The sequence below is a fragment of the Anser anser genome, assembly GCF_964211835.1.
Source record: "Anser anser genome assembly, chromosome: 14".
Taxonomy (NCBI): domain Eukaryota; kingdom Metazoa; phylum Chordata; class Aves; order Anseriformes; family Anatidae; genus Anser; species Anser anser.
The window spans coordinates 6702040-6717401 of NC_139735.1; the positions used below are offsets into that span (position 1 = coordinate 6702040).

General features: G+C 41.3%; 1 long non-coding RNA gene across 1 annotated transcript; it reads left to right on the forward strand.

Moving 5' to 3' along the window:
• The first annotated feature begins 3751 nt into the window (after window positions 1-3751).
• LOC310881397 lies at window positions 3752-15300 on the forward strand. Its single transcript, XR_014572347.1, has 3 exons — window positions 3752-3819; window positions 6106-6260; window positions 14118-15300. It is a non-coding gene; the product is annotated as an uncharacterized lncRNA (long non-coding RNA).
• The last annotated feature ends 62 nt before the right edge of the window (window positions 15301-15362 follow it).

The window sequence follows — 15362 nt, forward strand, 5'->3', positions numbered from 1 at the left end:
TGTACCTGCACTGCGGAGCCTGCAGCTCCGGGAGGGAAGGACCATGCAGCTGTATCATGGGCTGCTTGTGTTCATGCTGTGCCAACACCAGGACTGCAATCACCTCGCTGGGTCCCTTTGGCAGCACAGAAGGTGTGGGAGGTGGTAGAGGACTGCTGTCTCCCCAGCCTCTAAAGCTGTAACTGGGGCTTCATAACAGCATGTGTTTGCATTGTGGGGCACCTTGGGTTTCTGCAAAACCCAAGGCCTGTGCTGGGCTGGAAGGTTCCAGGGGTTTATGAAAGGCTTCGTTTTAGGGTAGGTAGGAGATTTGAATTATATAAACCAAGGAAATTCCAGTGGTGACTGCACCCACGAGATGACATTGAACAGATCATAGCCAAATTACATGATAAGCAGGGATAAATAAGGTTTGATCACAAAATCAAAAGTTAGGTTCTGCCCTGAGTTTGCAGTTTCTTTTCTTAGGTATCTCAAAAGATGAGTCAAAACCATCTGAATGCCTTCGGCAGACTCTGCTAATCAGGGTCTCAGCAAGGCTTGGTACAATTAACTTCAAGACACCCAGCATTTCCTTCAAAGCATAATGAACTTTGCAGTGGCTTGTTGTCCCTCACTCTCCATCTCAGTGCCTCACAATCTCTATTGCAATTATCCTTACAGCATACCTTAGGTGGGCCTCTTTCTCACAACAGGTTGTACAGCGAATTAGTACAGCAATTAGGCTTTTCAGATACCCTAGTTAAACATCTAAAGTTTTCTTTGACATACCCAGGTCTGAATGACCTAAGTGAGCATACCTGAACTTCTGTAATGCAGAGACTTTACTTGAATTTCCCAAAGCTCTAGTAGTTTATTGTCATTTCCATCCTAGATGTGTACCTAAATATCTGGCGCTGTTCAAAAATAAATGGATTAGTTATGCACTTCCCTTTGAAAGCTGAACTAAATTTTGCGATGAGGCAGTCAACAAAATAAAAAAAGATTTATCTGAGATACCAGTCCCAGCTCTTTCTGCTGACGGAGACTCATGTCCTGCAGTATTACACACTTTGGCAGTAATTCCTCATCACTCTTCCCTTGAGGGGGAAGCTGACAAACAGCAAGGCCAAGAGCTGCCTTCAGCTAGAACACAAGCATGCGGTTTGAGGCTGCCACGGATGCCTGCCAGGCACATAGCCAATGGCGCTGAAGTTTGATGTGGCTGATTTTCAGATCATAAGAATTCTGTATTGCCGGAATGGTAAAAATAACACAGTGCCTTTTAGTTTGTACTGAGACTTCTGCAAATTTAGTTTATAAGGGAATATAATAGTAAGATTCAAGAAAACACACAATTCCAAAAGCAGCTTAGGGTTTCTGCCTTTTGGTCACCTCAAAAGCCAGGCTTTGCATCCAGTAGCTGGCTTCATGTTGCAAACCTTTTCCCTGTAATACAAGCTCTGAAAACTGAACTCTGCCCTCTATCAACTGACATCTTTTTTCGGCATGTCCCATATTAGAGGCAAAGAACAGGGGTTATATGGTGTAACAGCATCGTAGGACTGAACATAGTTCTTGAAGGAAAACAGAGCCAGTAGTGTTTGCCATCCTCCAGGGTGATGTCAAACAGGTATCCACAAATAAATCTATAAAATCTTTGTACACAGCACAAAGAGGGAATCATTGATTGTAGCTGCCTTTGACCAACTAGAGAATCAGATAGGTGCTACAAAGAGATAAGAGGACACTAGATTGTTTGTCAGTCTGGCCATGGAAAAATTTGCCTTAGCAAAATTTCTGGGCAGTCCGAGAAGACCCAGCTAGATTTCAGTCCCTCCTGATGTTCTCCACAGTATGACACTGCTTCCCGGGCTCTTTTGCAGACACTAACAGATCTGTGCTACAGACCAGTGAGTCTTCCCTTGTGGTAATGGCCAGACAACCACCAGCGAATACTGCTGTCGGAAACCACGAGGTAAGAAATTCTATACCACATAATACGTTATCTCTTCATCCACTCTTCTCGTGCTAGCTATATGCTCCACTAAAATGAGAAAGGAGCCTCCATGGAGCTGCTCCCTACCTGACCATCATTAAAGCAGGTACAAGGGAGCATTGATCGCTGGATCTGCTGGAGGAAAATAATCTACTAGGGGACAGATCTGGTGCTCTGTGCTAAACTAAACAATTTGTCTCTTGGTCTTGGACAGCCTTGAGGCTGACAACCACTAACTATGGCTGAACCACAACAGAGACCAAATAAATATTTTAGAATAAAGCCTAAGGATCCAGTTCAACAAAATAATTCAATGCATGTTTTAACCGTCGCATCAGGGTTCAGTAACAACAGCAGCTGACTCGTAGTGGTTTAAGCTAATTCACTTGTTCACCCATGTAAGGTAAGCTAAGGGTGCCCCTGCACCCAGGAGATGATAGCATTCAGCTCACCTGCAGCAGCTGGCTCACTGGATATACTGCAACATTAAATGAGTGTCCATATTCAGAAGAAAAAGCAATAGTGATGTCTGCTTCACTTTTTCTCTTTCTGGTCCATGCAATACAGAGTGCATTGTTTATTATTTTCTCCACATAGATGTCACACACCATGTGTTACCTGATTATCTCATACCCAGGGAAGTGGGTGACTCCTGATGCAAATTTTGATTACTGAGATTGCCTGCTTCTCAAAGACGACATCAAAAATAAGCAGAGAAATCTTAATCACATTATCAATTTGATCTAGTTCTAAGGACCTAGACAAAACCCAGTAGCTAAAAGCAGCAAGCAGAGATAATAAACAGAGTTTCTGCCTAGATGTAAGAATCCACCCAATCAATTACTCCTTGGCACATCACTGCTTAGGAGTGAACATCACTTAATTAATGTAGCAAGTGTAGTTACAAAGGAATTTATGTATTTATAGAAAAATGACATTTTTTTCTGAAAGTAAAGATGTAAAATGCATTAATATATTTATGCATGCCTCACTTACATAAAAAGAGCTTAGCGTGCTAGTTGATGTTAATAGCAAAGCTTCCACTGACTACACTGATGCATAAATTTTTGACACATGTGCACAAGTCAGGTAGTGTATTTGCATACTAAGCAGGGAATTTGAGTTCTAGCTTTCTGGAGCAGAAACTGCTTTTGATTGCGTGTGATGCATAGCACAGGGAGGTTGACAGTGCTAATCGAAAGTTAACAAGCAGGAAGGATTTGTTCTTTGAAAGCTGAAATTTCCAAGTAATCCTTCACACCTAATCCAGCTTGAGCTAAGGAATGGGAGAAGAATTTCAACTGGACTTTTGTGACCTCTTCTAAAGATTGTCAGTCAAGTTTCTGCTCTCCCAGAGAGACAGGCATAGTTTTGGCCTGGTCAGTGACATAAATAAGGAGAGAATACTGCACAAAAGCAAACTGGAAAAAAAGTTTCATCGCATTTCTCTAAATTGACGTTTTTTTTTGGGGTGGCTGCTAGATGCATGCCAATGCCTCTCTCGTATTGTTTGGGATTTGCTGGTTTCAGCACTAAAGTGAACAGCAATGGAAGCTTTCAGTGTGTTTGAAGATTAATTTCACATAATCGCAACAAAGCTGAAGTCAACAAGCTGAATTTAATTACTACCCTGACAGCTGGGAGGCAATTAATGCCCTTAAACTTTCAAGCGCTCCCTCGCTTGTATTTTTCCCCTTGTCTTACTCCTACTAATTAGAAACATGCTTCAGGGTACAGCTGACCATGGTGTTAAATTACCACCTTGTCATCAGAACTACAAAAACCTCCCAGTTAGACATCACCTCTTTCACCAGATTGAGAATCAAGGCCATCTCTGAACAGTATGTATGAGCTGCAGAGTACTGCTAATACTTTTCTGTTTTAGGGTATCTCCCAACATATTCATTCTCAGGGACCTATCCCATTTTGACTGTGGTAGGAATATTTTTATCACCTTATATAACCTTTCACATTCCTGTATCGAGTATTAAAGTGTAAGAAAAGCTTTACACAAGGAAATTAGTGTGCCAACAATTTAGATGAGCATATAAAGAACTTTTCCTGTCGTGCTTAATATATCCCATCTTGTATGTGAAAGGAGTGGGGTTGCACATCTCTGGGGATAGCAAGCATAAAAAGTTTCCAGTTGTAATGGCATCATTAAGAGAGGGTTGCACACCCCATACAGAATCAGGACCATTGCGCTTTATGCAAGAACTGGAACAAATATGCTGATTCAAAATACTGCAATTTGGAATTTCATCCCCAGATAAAGTTTCAGTGTATAGGTTCATTGTGAATCAGACAAACATGAACTTCTCATAGGTTCAGGGATTTTAGCGTGTGTTTTTGCATTTTCAGTATTACTAAAATTAAATTCCCAAACTAAATTAACAAAATTAAAATATTTTGTTTTATTGGATTGATGTAAATATCTCTCATTTCTGTCAACATTAAACAGTATTTTTCTGTTCCAACACCTTCACTAATGCACTTAAAGTTGTTTATCAGCTGATGACTGTGGTGCTATGTTGAGGACTACATAGAAGTCCACAATATACATCTGCATGTACATCCAGTACATCCTATTACAGAGCCCAAAGAGGGTTCAGAAACCACTCCCCCAACAAAACATATCCCCAATGACGCAATAAAACAATGCAGTGTATCACTTTATTGAAGAAGTTAAGAATATCACAGGTAGGCTGCTTCAGTTAAACAAAATATTTTATTTTGATTTTCCTCTATGGAAAAAAGAATGATAGTTCCCCAAACAGTTACGTTTGTGAAATTGTCGGATAGTGCAAAACCTGCGTTCTTAAGGGTTCAGATCAGAATACGTTTGGCTTTTTTGAAAACACTACCTACATTGTACAAAGAGGTCAGTGGAGTTACTGCTGGGACTGGAAGCCCTCGTGGCTTCCTCCCTGGTTGTGTTCTTGCGCTTGCTAAGCCTTGCCACTGGCAAATCCCAGCTACTCCTGTGTGTGCTCAGTCTGACTGCTGTCAGCAGAACAGAATCTGGAAAAGAAACTCTGCCCAATAGTTTTGCTTTATGTCTACATTTCAGCGAGTACTGGCAATTAATGATCTGTTGGTAAATTAACACTGCACATGGCAATTGACTGTGGTAATGAAGTTATAGAGTCTTCTTTATGGTTTATTAGTACAATAATAACCCACACTCAGCATGTAATAATGGCACACAGTTAAATTAAAGACTTGCTGATGCCTTATAAACCATTTTGAGAAACATTCTTGTAGCAATCGGTAATAGTCTTCCCTGTGAGTGCAGGCAGGCTTTGCTCTGTATTCTGTGGATATGGTTTTGTCAATATATTTTTTCTATTACTCTTACATTACTAACAAAGCAGGTCAGATAGTGGAAAAACAAATTGACTGGAGCATTCACTTCAAGTTGAACTGATTTTTAAGTACTTTGTGTGAAAAATCAGTCTTGGCTCCTTCAGACTGCATCTATTTCTTTTGCTATTATGAAATACAACACTAGAGTTGTTCATCACTTTCCTCTCAGACAGAGTCACCAGCTGAATTTTACAGTGTTTCTCAACACTTGGCAACTTGAATTGCCTGTGCAGCTTTTTTTAAGATGAGCAGAGACTAAATCTATCCTCCGAAGTCAGCCAGGTGAAACATATTGTTGTGACCCAGGTGTTAAAACGAACTTCCCTCAATCTTTCTACTTCATATGTGTGAGGGAGATCCTCCCTGTTCAGAGGTGAGGCCTGATCCAGATTCCCTGCCTGTTCACTATCCGATGCCAGAAGTGGCAAGGCCTTCACGCTGGGCCTGAGCTCTCTGTCCTGTGCCAGCTCAAACCACCCAGCCGAGCCTGGCACCAAAGTACTTTCAGATCTGCTTTATAGCCCCTACTGTAATACAGGAGCATTATTTCTGTCTTTCTTCTGCAGGAATGGCAAGTGCTTTGCTTTATTCAGTGTTGCAATATAGGATTCACGCAGTGAATGATCGGGCTCTTAGAGGAGCCTGTAATGGCATCTGTACACCGAATTTAACAACTGACAAAGATATCTGGAACTCTCCAGACTTGTCTCTGTGGGAAGCCAAAGCAATGCTTAGGGAAGCTATTATCTGTTTCTTTCCAGAAAAGCTGCGTTTCCTTCCTCCAGCGCCCAGCGTGCAGTACTGGCCACTAGAGGACATCCCAGACCTGGGCAACTGCTGGCCCCATTCACAAAGCCACGCTGACACCAAGGTCCTAGTCTGCCTCGATTCAATATTAGAGCTGACTGGTTTTTAGGTGAGTTGATTTTTTCTCTTTTTGTCTGATAGGACGGGTATAGGAATATGGGAGGAAAATTGTCTTTTCCCTACTCTTTACCTGTCTTGTTTGCTTAAACTGAAAACTCATTAGGGAATGGCCAAGTCTGGTGTGAGGCTTGACTGTAGGCTGAGGTATTACCCCGGTGTCTGATTCAAGATTTTCTCTTAGACAAAATACTGAGATGACACTGTAGTCAGTGTGCATAATGCACTGCCCCAACAGCAGCAAATAGTTTGTTACAGAGGAAACAATTTGGTTGCTGAAATGTTTGCTTGCAGTTCAAAAAGATGTCAGGTCATGCCCCTAAACTAAACAAAATGGCGTTCATTGTGCTGATGTAGGCATGCTCACAGGGGCCACACGGGGATTTCTGCGTCTTTCACCTGTGTTCATGAAAGAAACCCCTTGAAACTTTTTACTTTACATTTTATAAAAGCTAGACTACAGACCAGAACAGCGACCGCTGCCTTCTCCTAGAAGTCATCTGAGGAGGTGGCCAACCCATAAAAATATGATGTGACTTTGGGGATGTGCATAAAATTTCACTTTAGTCAGTGCAAGGAGGCTGAATAGCGGCTCTGAGGAGCTCTCAAAACTTCTCTCCATTCACTGCAGTGGGACACACATCTTCTTAAACTAAGGCTGCAGATACCTCACTCTACGCCCAGCCCAGTGTTTAGTGCATTTTTTTGTGTCTGCATGGAACAGGCACGATCTAAAACTTCCTTTGTGATAAACATCTATAGCTCCTATATCTCCTCCTGCTTGCCAGCTTTTGCAGATTCTTCATCAGGCAGTAGGTCTATTTTAATGCCAACTCTCCCTTTATTTTATCCCTTAGAAAGGCTTAATCGACATTATATAAGTTCCTTGCAGCAGAAAGCTTTTCTTCTTTTGAGCACTTTTGTAATATTACCGTCTTTAAGACTGCTCCCATTAAGGAGCTTAAAATCTTCCTGAGGTCTCCAGGTTAACCTCTTAAGACTGACAACATTTTCTAGCCACTTCTGACACTATCATTTCCTTGAATTGCCAAATTCTCCTCTCTCCCCTGTTCATACATGCACTGCAAGAAGTTTCTCAAGCAATTTAGGAAATACTTGACAGGTTCTGCTGAAGCTGAATGTCCTAACGGGGGAATGGAGAAGTCAGCAGGGAAATGGAGAGCGTGCAGCTGCATCCTGCTGTTGCAAGACAGTCTGCTCTAATTGTCATTCAGCTGCTCCTAGCTGGTCACTTCCATGCCCGGATTCAAAATGCTAATCCAGAGCTTCTCATTAATTAATGAGCTTTGCCCAGTGGGAATCTGCTTACTGGGGGGTATCTGTGCCTGAGATGAGCAGCTTCTCTAGAAATCTAATATCCTCAGCAGGAGATGCTCAGTAAACTCAAATGTGTGCACATGCACTAATTAACATGTAATAAATACACCTAGCAATGCCAGAGTTTAAAGACAGGCTCATAAATGCTGACTGGACTCAAGGAGCTGTAATGACTCCTAATGAGCAATTATGAGTGATGACTTCCTTTTTGTTTAGTGTTTTGGAAAATGCTTATCTAGTGACAGTGTGAAATAAAGACTTGCAGGAACAAATGGAGCAGCTCAGTCCATGGCTCCCCTCCATCTTATAAAGGGAATGATTTCTCTTGTAGCTATTTCACCAGGGCTCTTTGTGGCTTGTCCTTGCCCTGGCCCTTCTGGCTAATGGGACACTTTCATTGGCCTGTTAGTCACCACTAGATAGCAACATCTTTCCTTCTTTTGCAGTATGGGAAGAATTTCAGCTGCATTTTGTTATGGTTCAAGTCATCCTCTCACTGCCCTAAGAAGTAATCCAAGCTTTTTCACTCTATTTCCATAGAAACCACTGTCACACTCTCTTTGACCTTTATAAAAACAAGAGGTTACTGATATTACTCTCTGTTCATTTCAGAAGAACACAAATATTCATACTAAAATAACACAGAAAGCATCTGTTCCTCCTCATTTTCAGAGCAGAGCCCTTGAGGTGTTCAGGGACATCAGACTGGTGAGCTGTGCAACTTCTGCTCAAAAAAAGGGAACATGGGCTGCATCCCAGGGCAGGCGGATGGATTAGAGGACCTCTTGGGATCCTTTTAATTTTAATCCATAGGGCCATAGCCAGAGCAGAACTGAATGTTCAGAGGGTGTGAATTTAGGGGGGCTGTGGGCTCAGGAATGCAGATTACATATATTTGTAACATGCTGCTTTGGAGATTAACTGTAAGGATTAAGTCTGGGACATTCAGATTCCAAAGCACAACTCTTTTGTTTGGGAAAAACAGACATCTGTATCTTCCATTTCTGTTTGAAGGCAGAAGGCAGCCAGCCCCACTTTTAACACAAGTTATGCAGTGGGCTGGAGACAGCTCAATGCTGATTTCAGAACTTCTCTTATGTTTTAGATGAGGCAACTGAGAAGCCACTAAGGTTTTCTGGTTATTGATTGCCGTGCTTAAAATACAGTGACAGATGCTCAGTGCTAAGGCCTACTCCCTCCAATGAGATAGATAGAATGAAAAAAAATGTTTGGATGTTAAAAGGGTAACATCAGCAGCATCAGCACCTCTGAGAGATCTCAAATCTGAGCATGCAACTACCTATCGCTTTGTAAAACTTTGATCTGAAGCAACATGGGTAATAAGTGAAAACAAGCTGGCTTATTTTCATTGATCACATGCCAATAAATCCTCCTCCTGTCATCTCTGGACAATTTCATCTCCATTGCTCCCTTCTCTCTCAAACTGCTCAGACATCTTCATTGAAGAAAAAGAGAGAATGCATGACACATTGTGTTTGTAGGTTACCTTTGAATTCAGACTAATTTGCAACCTGATCACACAATTTCTGAAAAACCAACACATAACAGTGCTTGCTATTTTTTTTTTCCAGTCTGCTATAATTTTTCAGAAAAGAGAATTTATCTAGACAGGAGTCTTCCCGACACTTTAGTACAGAGTTATGGGTTTACAACTCCTTGTACCAATCAAAATACGTGCTCTATATGTTCTGTTTGCCAAATTAGCCTTGTTAACACTTAATATTTTATTGAAATCACTGGATCACTATGTCAAGGGAAGTGTTTCATTCTGTTGGCTATGGTTTGGGTGATATGTGACTGAGACAACAGCCTCGTGGATGAATTTACTCCTTCCTAATATTGCCAACGCCTACTGTCCAGGAAAGTTTTTGTGCTAGAGAAAGAGCAGCTGTAGGTATTATGTCTAGCAAAAGCCAGGAAGTAGAACTGCTTTTCACGGTCCTTTTCTTTCATTGCAATCAAACTCTTCTGAGTCCTGTTGCAGACAGGAATGAAAACACATTTTCTTCTGACCAGCCTAATTCGCTATAGCAGCTCATGTTTAATTGGCTACAAATTAATAAAATAACTGCTATTTTCAAGAGACCAAATATCCACTGTCTCCAAAGGAAATATTTGGAAGGACACTTTCAGTTGTTCTAACACCAGCTTTTTTTTATTTCCACCAAAGTCCACTTCTCTTGTATGACTAATAGAAACAGAGGATGTGCAAGTACAGGATGAAAGGTCAGGCTCCAAACCTCAGCTACATCTTTATCAAGCAGAAGTAGTCTGTCATCTGTGCAGTAAGCACATCGTGGCCAAGTGACCTAAGCGCTCTGAGGGGCCCAGCAATCAGTCCAGCCACTGGGATATTTAGACTTTGGGTAATGATGCAAAGAGGCTTCATTTTCTTCCAGGAAGTTTTCCCAGCTTTTGATAGCAGTTATGAATCTTTGACTGCATCAACTATTTGCAGTCTGCCAGCAAAACCTCATAGAATGTGACTTTCATAAAGTTTCATCTCATAAGCATTACACAGGCTTATTTTGCAGTAAGAGAGATTCAGGTATGTACAAGAGAGGGGATACTGGTCTGTGCCAAACCAACTTTTAAAGGAGAAAGAACAAATGAACAGCTTGGAAGTCACTTCTCATCTCTAGGCAACTGAGACTCCCATAATGGCAGCTAGGCTCAGCTCAGACTGTAAATCAATTCTTGATTACCATATCCAGTGAGAGCATTACTACTTGGGTTACTGATGATGATAAAGTAGGTTGTTAACAATGAGCCTGGACAAAGCGAGTGATTTTAATAGTTGAAATGTTATCCTCTCTAAAGAAGTCATAATAATAATGCAATATTATTGAGCCTTTCTAGTATGAAGGCATCTGTCTGCCTAAAACTGATAGGGCAGAGTGCACTTGAATTTCTTCTGCAGGAAAGAAATGATGAAGCTTTATAACTGCTCTCTCTCTCTCTCTCTCTTTTTTTTTCTTTGTTTCCTGAACATGGCAATAACTATATTTAGTCTCTTCTTCTTCTTCTTTTTTTTTCTTTTTTTTAAACAAAACTTGCTACACATCGGGACTCATTGCTACACAGGACAATACTGCCCTGCTGCTACGGATTTACTGTTTAAGTTAATACAAATGGGGGTAACCGTAAGTGCACACAGATATTTTCATATCAGAAATAATGGAAGAAGTAGCCTTAGCAAAGGCAGTTCTTTTTTTTTTCCTGCTTTGTGCTTCCTATCCATTCGTTTGTGAGAAATCGGCACCAGAATGTCCACACCAGAAGGTGTTAAGTGTTCCTACTGTAAACCAAGCACAGACATGTCCATCCATCAAAAAAGCACCAGAAACACTTCCTTTCCTTTCCAAAGGGGCAGAAAGTATGCAGCTTCCATAGATTTCAGTAGGATTCCTGAATGTTTAGCATGTCAGAAACAATGCAGAAAACACTGGTAAATATTGCTTATGCATATGGGTTACCTAACAGCACCTGAAATAGCACAACAGGTTTTCATAACCCTGACCTGAAACGACACTGCAAGATTTGATAACCCATGCTCTGAAGCACAGCAGCACTGATATTAATACATTTCTCAGACACAGGTTTTGGATGACTCAGGAGACTGAACACATCTAATCTCGAGGTCATTGGATTTAAATCCCAATGACTCCTGAATCTAATAACAGCACAAAATGTAGCTCTAACCATCCCAGGCAGGTTAATTTGGAGGGGACAATCTGCTTATCAGGCTTTCCACCTGCCCAAAGTATGTCTATTTATTTATTTATCTATTTATTTTTAATAATGTATGCTTTGTAGCCACAGACCTGCAGTATCAGAAACATGATTGAGCAATTCATGTGAGAACATGATTTAAATGCTGATTGGGCTGCACCCAGAAAGATATTGCCTGGATCTTTACAAATGAGAGGGCTAGTTAATGTTAATGCATGCAACTACTTATCCAGCCATCTAATTTGATCTGCTTTGGAACTTAACACAACCTCCATCATCAGACTGAGTGACTTTTGTTTAATCAACTCCTACTGCTTAATGAGTGGGGTGATCAGCATACAAGCAGGGGATTTGATGTGTAGTATGTCCAGTGTTAGTGGAGGACAACACCTAACAGAACTTCTCCTTCCTACTTTTCTCCATTTCCTAAAATGTGGGGTTTCCCATATGCTAAGCATAATCCCCAATCCACTATCAATTAGCTTGCTATTAGAAAATCATTATGGGATTGCTGTACCTAGTAACTCAAAGGAGCAGACCAAGCCTAGAATATGAACATACTTGGTTATAAAATATCTACCCCAGTCAGATGTCTCTGACTATCAAGATTTGAACAAATTCACCCATCTCTTCTGCAGGTATCTACTTTTCTCTGAACAACTATGTTATAGGAATGTGCTGCTAAATAAAACATCAACATGCTTGCAGGAGTTGTTTCATGTTGCCCACTGCACAGAACTGTTCAGTAATCACCTGCATGATTAAGATTATGTGCAAGACAGAGTGACTTTTCTAAGTCATCAGTGCATACTGAGGATAGGGATAGCTGGATGGGTAGATGATACTGAACAGAATGAACTGAAGTAGGAGATATAGAAGACTCTTAAGTCCAGCCTGTTATTCTTCTGGTATCTAAATATTACCAAGAAGATGACTGAATCTCATTTACAAGCATAAATCATGTTTGGACAAACAAGCTCCCACCTCTGGAACCAATAATCAAATTGTGTTCTTTAAATATGAGTTATACTTAAAGCAGCCTTCTGAAAGAGTCCTGGTTTTGGAATATGAAATGCGGAGAGGTGTGAAATCCTTCAAAGTGGCCCTCAAGTCAACTGAAGTTGCAAGCGATCAGCCGGTGCTCAGCACATCCCAGCCTTATGTCTAATCTTGCTCTAAATTCAACTATTAACAACTCCGTTCACCAAAGAAATACCCATACCCCCTCCTATTCATGTCCTCTGAACATGAATCGTAGTTGATCTTGTGTCAGCTAATTAGCAGTGTTCGTTAATCTCATATTCCAAACTGACTATGTTAAGAATATCCTGGATTATTGTTCGGTTTCATTTGTACCGGTAGGGCCACATTCTTCATTGTTGTTCTTAAACCCAGTGGGGTTCTCGTGATCTTTGTCTGTCTCCTGTGATTCCAGTATATCCCAGGACAGCTTTGACTACGATTGCTGGGCTCGTTTTACACAAATACTTTTAAAGAAAGGCTTTTCAAAACTGTTTTTTACATCAGGTACTGCCTAAATAACATGCTGTTTCCAAAGCCTGGAGGCAGCTGTTTGCATCTGAAGAAATGCTCTCAAAATGAGTTTGACAGCTTCACTTCTTGTGGAAGAAGTCACTCATGCAAAGTTATTCCTGCTCATGGATGCTTATCTTCCAAGTCCAGGGCAGAATTGACTTTGGACTCAGATTACCTTTCCTGCCAGGCCCGTGTCAATGCTTCTCCCACATGCCAGCCTTTTTGGAACTGCTTTTAGATTTCTTTAACTGAAGAGCATATTGTAAAGCTCTGTTATTGTTACTCTTCATTTCCCCTTCCTACACAGCATGAAATTCTATCACGCAATCAAGCAGCTAACCCCAGGACCACTATGTTTAATGCTCTCCTAATGCCTGCGAGTAGGAAGTATAAATGCTAGAAATTTATCTAGGTGCCATGTGAAATAAGTTTATCCATCTTTGGGGACAAATTATACCAGCTCTCCAAGAGCAGAAGAGACTGCGCAGCAGGGACACACAAGGGGAAACTTTGGCCAAAACCAGCACGATGCTCTGCACTACCTGAAACGCCCGTGCCAAACTGCTTTTATTCTAAAGCAGTATTGAAAAACCTCCCATGCAGTGAACTGCTCAATACTTCATTTATCTATTGCATCTTGCAAGGGTATAGGACTGAGTTAACTCTGCCAAGATTTTCAATACAGGAGGTTAATATAAACCCAAGGCATTTCTTCCAAGCCCTATTGTACTCAACAGCTAGAAATAACAGCTTGTCTGCTTCCTGTACAGTAGAAGCAAAGAAATAGTAGGGCCTTTAGAAGGAGAACCTAAATGCAAGCCAATCATCTTCCTCCTGGCTCCTGCTGGCTCTCGTCTCCAATTACAAAGGCATAATTCACTATCCAAGCTATTTCTACAGCATTTCAAACTGGGCACTGAAGTATCAAAAGTTATTGTTAGCCTGCTATGCTCAAGGGAAGTGAAATAAGGAGGAGATAATAGAAAGACAGAAATGACCCAGATCAGTGAGATATTCTTTATGGTTTATCACAAAGGAGTTTCCCAAGAGACCTTCATGTCATGCCCCATGCACACACACACAGCACAACCCAGAAAGATAATGAGGGAGGGAAAACTGCAGTTTGTATCAGTACGAGCACTGGTTTCTTTCATGACTTCTATTCCCATGAAAATATTTTCTCTCTGTATCTCTATGTGCATGGCCATACTTTCTCCTCTAGGTGACACTGTGTCTGCTTGGAATCCAGAGCTGGAATGGCAGGAGCCCTTCAGCACTGGAAAAGTCATGTGGAAGAAAATTGCACCAGCACCTGCATACACTATTCTTGTCTCCAGTGATTTCTGTACAATTCAGAGTTGCTTGCTTAAGGACTCAAAGCCACTGAATCTCAATACCTCAGCAGGAGCTGGTATTATACATGTGCAATCCGTGGTGTGAGCAAAGCTTCAGGAATGGTTTGTGTATGCATATGTCTATATATAGGTAGCTACCTCTTGGTTTGTCTGGCTCTGTTTACAAACATCACGAGGCCAAAGGCTGCAAAGCAATTTGCAGCCCTGGGCAAATCTGCTTTTCAGTGGATAAAATTCAGTGCAGGAGTGGGCTAATAGCACTGACAAGCTGGGAGAGTAAAACAGACTGACTGAGTCTAGACACTGCAAAGAGCCTGGCGCTTATAGTTTAAGCTGACTGCATGTGCTCTCTCCAGGGGAGAGAGATTTCCCTGGGGAGGAAGGTTTCAGAAGTTAGGCTTGCATCCGAAGTGCCCTGGAATGCCTCTGATTTCCCCAAGGCTACTCCCTAGTTGCTGTGAAGTAATTTGGATCAGTTTTAGACTCGTGACAGTTCAAATGTATAAATAGTACAAACAGATTAATTAGCAACAAAGCAGGAAATAAATGCAGATGGCTCTAAGGGAATTAACAGAAATGCTGCTCCTTTTAGTCTGTACCTCAAAAGTTGACAGCAGGACTCAGAAACTCATGACTTTTCTGAGAAAGTAAAGACTAAATTTCTTCTCGTTTCACCAGTTTCAGGGTAAAATTTTGCCCTCTCTCCTGAGTAAGATGGCTCCAAAGGATCAGGTCAAAATCTGGATGACAGGCACCTAATGCAAAGATATCCAGGTTTAGGGGTATTTTCCTGGGGGCACCATTAGCTACCCCTTGGTTAGAAATATCTTGCAAAGAACACGGAGTAAAACAGACAGGGAGCAGCAGGTTAATGCACATGTCCAAGCTTCAAGTGCAGTTACTTCTCTTCAAAAATCTGGGAAGAGGAATCACTGGAAGCGGGGTGGAGAAGGTGAACTCTGAAGAAGGTTTCCTAATGACTCATCACCCCCAAGAGAAGAAAGACACGGCTTAAAATTGATCCCTTCCTTCTTTGTTTGTTTGGAAGATGGAAGAGCAGGATTTCTTAGCTTGCTCAGAGCATGGGCTGCCAGTTTCGCATTGCAGTGTCA